Below are 6,986 nucleotides of genomic sequence, written 5' to 3'. Positions count from 1 at the left end.
AAGAAGAAGAAGAAGAAGAAGAAGAAGAAGAAGAAGAAGAAGGAGAAAAAGGAGAAGAAGAAGAAAAAGGAGAAGAAGGAGAAGGAGAAGGAGAAGGAGAAGAAGGGATAGAATAGATAGGATAGGAAAAAGATAGATAGATAGACAGACAGACAGATAGATTGATTGATTTAGATAGGCAGACAGACAGACAGATCCAATGCATCAGCCTGCATGGGCTTTGCTGGGGCTGGACAAATGAAGTGTCCACTTCCACCACGCATCCAAAGGAATGAGTAGCACCATGCATCCAAAGGAGTGAGTAGCATCATGGACGCTGAGCAGTGTCCAGTCAGAAGGAGCATCCCAGAGAAGAGTGGCGAAAGGAGCCCTTGCTGGGCCAGGAAACAGCAAGGCTCCTTCCCTCAAACATCCTGCTGTCCCCACCCCTGGTAATAGCATGCCTGACAAACAGGAGGAGGGGAAGGGAAGAAGAAAGAGAGGAAGGGAGGGGAGAGGAGCAGTCTCATTCTTAACAGACTCAACTATCAGATGTCCTCTCACTTTAGAAAAGGTTTTAGCTAATGTTTCATTAAATTGAGTCCCATTCCCAAAAAACAGACAAAGGAGGGGGGGGAGGGTAGATACAAAGATAAAACATTTTCAGAGGAAGTAAGTAATCAAGTCTCATAGATTTCTACTTTATGGGAAAGCTATTCCTTTATCAGCATGTATAACTTTTATCTACACAAACATTTACTGATCGATTATAGATAGATTATAGAGTCTCAGAATCTATAATTCTAAAAGAAAGTGACAATGGGCATTATAGTTCTATAAGTATTTAGAAAATGATAGCCTCCTTTGTTTATTTAAACTTGGACTTTGAAGATATATATTAAAAAGATTATAATCAACCATCACCAAAGCCTAGGCTTGACTCAAGTCTGGTCGAGATAATAATATATTAAATAGCCTTCTGGAGTTGAAATACAAGATTGGCATCTAATCAAACAACACACCAACTCAGTAGTATAAACAAATCACATGTGTTAGGAAATGGTCTTGGTCATCAAAAATTAAATAAATAAACTGTCAGTGCTTCAGACTAAAGAAAAACTCTGCAAACATTTATACTCCTACCTGCTGTCCTGACGTCAAGCCTTTGGTACTTCCAAGTAAGTATCAATCAGTGTATTATGTGATTGCTTACGCCACGTTAACTATGGCACTCTAACCATACAAACTTTTTATAAGCCAATAGCCATAATTAGAAGGGAGTTTCTGTTGTAAATGAAGGGTCTGCTAGCAAAGAAGCAGGGTAGATGAGAACACTTTGAAGAGACATTATCTGCTATTTACAAACTAATTCTAGCTTCTACATATGAGAGAAAACATGTAACCTATGTCTCTCTGGACCTGACTTACTTCATTTAACATGAGTTTCCCCAGGTCCTTCCATTTATTTGCAAATTATATACTATCATTCTTTCTAATGGATGAGTAAAATTCTATATGTATTACCACATTTTCTTGATCCATGCATCCACTAGGGGCATCTGGTCTGATTCCATACCTTAGCCATGGTGAACAGTGCTGCAATGAACACAGTTGTGCCCACGGCTTTACTAGATCCTAGTATCCAAGAATGGAATTACTGGATTATAAGGTAGTTCTATGTTTAGTTTTCTGAGGAATCTCCATACCATTTTCCACAAAGTTTACATTTCCACCAAGTTTACATTCCCACCAACAGTATACCGTATACGGTATACCAGTATACCATGCCAGCATGTATTACTCTTTGTATTCTAAATGATGGGCCTTAATTTCCTCATCTATCAAATGAGAATGACACAGTAACTATCTCACAAAAAATTAAGAGGAAGGGCTCGGAAGGTGGCTCAGTGGTAGAGCGCTTGCCTTGCATGCCTCAGGCCCTGGGTTCGATTCCTCAGCACCCCATAAGCAAAAAGAAAAAAGCCGGAAGTGGCACTATGGCTCAAGTGGTAGAGTGCTAGCCTTGAGCTGAAGAACTGAGGGACAGCACCCAGGCCCAGAGTTCAGGCCCTACGACTGGACCCAAAAAAAAAAAAAAAATTTAAGAGGAAATAACATACATAAAATACTTGTAACATTGCCAACTGGATCATACTCTACTCTTGTTATTGTTACCACCAGTAATAATGGTTTCTTTCTCCTTTGATCCCAAAACCCCAACTGTCAAACTCTAAAGAATTTATACAAACTACAGTAGTAGCACAGAATTACTTACTTCAGCTGAGCACTGGTGGCTCACACCTGTAATCCTCATGACTCAGGAAGTTGTGATCTGAGAATCACGATTCAAAGCCCAGCCCAGGCAGGAGAGTTCATGAGACTCAATTCTAATTAACCACCAAAAAGGTAAAGATGGAGCTGAAGGCCAAGTGATAAAAGCACCAACCTTAAAGAAAAAGCTAAGGAACAAACCCCAAATCCTGAGTTCAAACCCCAATACCAGCACAAAATGTGATGTGTGTGTCCATCCTTATAGAGGGCATGGTTGTGGTTTCCACACATTCTCAAAGGAAAAGTATGAGCCAAGAAAAGTTAAGAACTATGGGTCTTGATCTAAAGAATCCAACTGTGCATCCTTTAGACAATTGTCCACACTCACTTTCCCTTCAGGGCTTCTAGGAAGTGTTGAGCTTCAGGACCGCAACCCCCAAACAGGTACTTGAAATTCAGCTTTTCTCTGATGTGAAATGGGTTTTCAAGCTGTGTCAGGTGTCAGTAACACCCATACTCATATGAAGCACATAAACCATCCACTTTTCTACATGTATTTCGCTATGAACATTGACAAAGCTGTCTCAAAGGATTGATGGTATTTCTTCCAGGTAGTATTAAACACACAGACACACACACACACACACACACACACACACACACACACACTTCGCCTGTAGATAAAAATTGCAGGTGAGCCCAATACCAATCATTTTCCTAGCTACACATCACTTGTGAACTTTAAAAAATAATAATTTTCCTCTATCTAATTGATGGAATCTGGAAATTTTTTTGTCTTATTGTTTTAATCATGTGTTATACAAGAAAATCCCTGCCACAGCTGAGATACATACACAATCAACCCTCCTCTCCTTAGAATGGTGGTTAAAATGTCACAAAACCCTACGAGCATAAAATTAGGACAGTTGCCTACAATGCCATGGAAACATAGCTCTGTAAAAAATTGCATGCATCAAGGTTGGTGCTGATGGCTTGCACCTGTAACTCTAGCTACTCAGGAAGCTGAGATCTGAGGATTGTGGCTCAAAGCTAGCCTATGTAAAAAAAAAAAAAAAAAATCTAATAGAATATATCCAATTAACTAGCAAAAAGCCTGAAGTAGAGCTGTGGCTCAAGTGGTAGGATGCCAGCCTTCAGCCCAAACAAATGAAAGGCACTGAATTCAAGTCCCAGTACTGGTACAAAAAAAAAAGAAGAAGAAGAAGAAGAAAAACTCATGCATCTAAACAAAGTCACAGACTCAGAATCTAGTCTTCAAATTGGGTACTGGTGGCAAATGCCTGAAATCCTAGCTACACAGGAGGCTAAGATCTGAGGACAACAGTTCAAAGCCAGCCCAGGCAGAAAAGTTCATGAGACTCGTATTTCCAATTAACCACCAGAAAACCAGAATTGAAGCTGTGGCTCAAAGTGGTCAAACACTAGCAAATGATCTCAGTGATAGCTCCCAGACCCTGAGTTCAAGCCCCACAAGTGATTTTTTTAATCAAAAAAAAAAAATCTAGCCTTCAGCAGAACAAAACCAAAGACATAATTTTTGTCAAACAATCAAATGTTGAATAGGCTCAGAGCACTAGCATAGCTGGTGCTAGTGCTACTTCCTAAGAGACTAAGATATAAGTCAGAATGCCGACTTATTAATTAATCATAGAGAATATATTCCTTTCCACTAATCAGAAAATTTAAACTTGATGCCTGGGTGCTGCTTTCTCAATGTCCATAGAAATAAAATCCTGAATTAGTAATCAGAAGTTCTTTGAAAGTTACACAAAGGGAGATAGAAAGGCTTTGTTAAGTCTGATCTGGAGAGGGTGCTAGCTAAAGAATTTTCTTGCCTAACATACATCTTAACAGCAGGTCTACACAGGTAATCTCTCTCTTTTGGATACTACTTCCTGAACAGGAGACTTTTCTTTGTCCCAGAGTTTTCCTCTTTCCCACCCTTCTCTCCATTAAAGTACTTCCCTAACAAGGCACAAAACTGTGAACGAGGGCACGCTTTCTGAGTGTTATTATCCTCTTTTTTAGATAGGAAACTTCCAGATAAGACTGCTTAAACAATTAGCCAAGGTCAAGTATAAGCAGAGCAGAAGCAAAGCCATATCTCAAAACCTAAGCAGTAGCCAAACAGAGTGCAGTACACCTGTAATCTCGGCACTCAAGAGCCTAACGCAATACAACTTTCATTTGAGGTCAATGAATGTAAGCTATTTAGTCAAGGCCAGACTGGATGACATTGAGAAATCCTATAGAAAGAAAGAAAAAAAGAAGGAGAGAGAGAGAGAGAGAGAGAGAGAGAAAGTTCCCAATTTAATCTTGGAACAAATGATGCCTTCACAGTATTTTTCCCTTAGCTTTCTGCCATTAGTCTGCTTTAAACATCCCTCTCTGTGGTCTCATAACACCATAAGCATGCCATGATTTTTGGTAAGAGATAGATCTCTCTCACTACAATGAAACTGCCTGAGTTCTATTCTAGAAGTCACTTTGTATCCCTAGAGCACTATTAATCTAGGTGAACAGGCAAAGCAGTGTGCGGAGTAGTTCAACATACAGATCAACAAATCAAAGGTCCCAAATTAGCCTTGTAACTGTAAGATGGTCACAAGTCCTCAGTCCTCAGCATCTCATCTAAATAATTAGGATGAAATAGATGTAATTAGATATACAAGGTTCCTTCTGGATCTAAAAATCACTACAACGGTAGATAGACTTGGAAATTTTTTTATGAATTACCTCAGCATCATGAAGTATAATAAAATGAAATTCTACATTTATCCTCAAAACTCTCTAGCTACAGAAAATGTATAAAAATAATAGAGAGTTCAGTACCGGCTTCTTGTTTTCTGAAATTCTATAACTGTCATCTGTACTAAAATCAGTGGCACCCTCCTCTGGTGAATGCAAAAGGATCTGAACAACACCAGAACTACCTGCTGGGCTTTGCTTCCAATGATACAGAATGAAAAAAAAGGGAAATAGCACAAAAGTACTTAATGTCACTCCTCTAGCAACTCAGTAACACATTTTATAGAAGCTTCCTACTTTCCCCTAAAACAAAGCCAAAAATGATGAACTAATGACACAAAGTTATAGAGAAAATAGATATATTTTTCAAAGGTATTAATAATATTAATTTGCAAGCAAACGTAAGCTACAGCAACAAGCATTTCATAGTTTAGCTAAAGATGACCATCTTTTTATTTTTAAAAAGTTTAAATGAAAATCCAAATATATATAAAATTCCTTTCATTAAATAAAAGCATCAACCATGCTCTTTCTGGATAATACATTTACCACAATACCAGAAATTTCAACTTGAAACTTGATTAGGTCTGCGAGTTTCTGATTTTAGCAAATCAACTTAAAAAACATTGTTTTAGTCATCCAATTACACATACAGACTCAAAATATGCCAATGTATCATACCAGACAACCACAACCCAAAGTTTTATGTCATTGTTACATCATACTGCCAATTACAAGTTAAAATTTTAATCCGAATTTTAAAGTAAAAGTGTGCTTTCTAAGACCAGAATCAGATTCCTATCCACCAACTACTTTCAAATCAAAGTCTATTAAGCTCAATAAGTGACTTACAAATGAGAAAATGAATGCTTCCTTTCACCCCAGAGAATCCACAAACAAAAAATGAAAACACAGACATTCTGAATCCAGCCAACAAAACACATCAGTCATTACACTTGCTGGCAACCTTGTCACTCAGGTGTGTCTTTGTCCAGGTACGTAATGTTTCTACCTCCAATTAACTTCTCATTTTCCATCTACCTGTGGTCAAGGGGAGGGTTCACTCCCACGCCACACAGAACGTTACAAAATGACAACTACTGGGAAACATTCATTCCGAAAGAAAATAAAAGACTAGACGGAAAACTGCTTTCAGTGAGCTGTTTTGTTTTTAATGGGACTGGGGTTTAAATTTGGGGCCTACAACTTGCTGAGCAGGTGATCTACCACTGAGCCACACCTCCAGACCCAACTCAGCCCACAAAACAAAACAAAAACAAAAAAAAGGCCTGATTTAAAGTTTTTCCTGTTTGTCAACCTCTGTAGAGTGGGTTCTGCAACGCAGTAGAATTAACAGGGAAAGATTCGCTGATGGTGGGTGGAGAATGCAGATAAGATAACCAATTAAAAGCCTTCCTCGTGTTTACCCCGAACCAAGGCCAAGGAACCAGCAAACGTCTGAGCAACGGTGTAGTTTCCTACAGCTCCCAACAGTCCCGGGGGTGGTGAGGGGCCGAGCAAGTTGGACGGAAGATGGTGAAAAAAGAGAAAGAGGGGGTGCGGGTTACAGAAGAATAAGGCCAATTAAAAACCCCAAAAAATAAAAAATAAATAAATAAAGGAAGGAATCTTAAGTATGGAAGCAATGGATCTAGGTTCCACACTGGCCAGCTGAGGAGGGTGGGGCGCCCGGCCTGCCCCCTCCGGAGCGCCGGCGGGGTGTCGGCCACGTGTAACACGCCCCTGTCCCGGTCCCAGCCCCGAGGCCGGGAGCCAGGACGCCCCTGACCTCCAGGCAGCTGAACCCCCGCGGGCCATCAGGGGGGAGACGTGTGGGAGAGAGGTGCAGACGGGCCTCCCGCCCCATCTTCCGATCCCAGACGAACCCCACACGAGAGAGTCAAGAAGCCAGAAGGCCCGGGCCACCCTCGATCGGCGGGGGCGCCGGGGTGGGCCGGGGCCCCGCC

The 6,986-nt window shown here is 40.4% G+C and overlaps 1 protein-coding gene across 1 annotated transcript in view; it reads right to left on the bottom strand.

The window, feature by feature from the left end:
* Positions 1-6,986, bottom strand: part of Ppm1l (protein phosphatase, Mg2+/Mn2+ dependent, 1L) — a 186,822-nt gene that overhangs the window by 178,932 nt on the left and 904 nt on the right. The window lies entirely within an intron of this gene.

This window comes from Dipodomys ordii, unplaced genomic scaffold, assembly GCF_000151885.1.
Source record: "Dipodomys ordii isolate 6190 unplaced genomic scaffold, Dord_2.0 Scaffold30, whole genome shotgun sequence".
Lineage (NCBI taxonomy): Eukaryota > Metazoa > Chordata > Mammalia > Rodentia > Heteromyidae > Dipodomys > Dipodomys ordii.
This window is presented reverse-complemented; position numbering and strand designations above follow the sequence as displayed.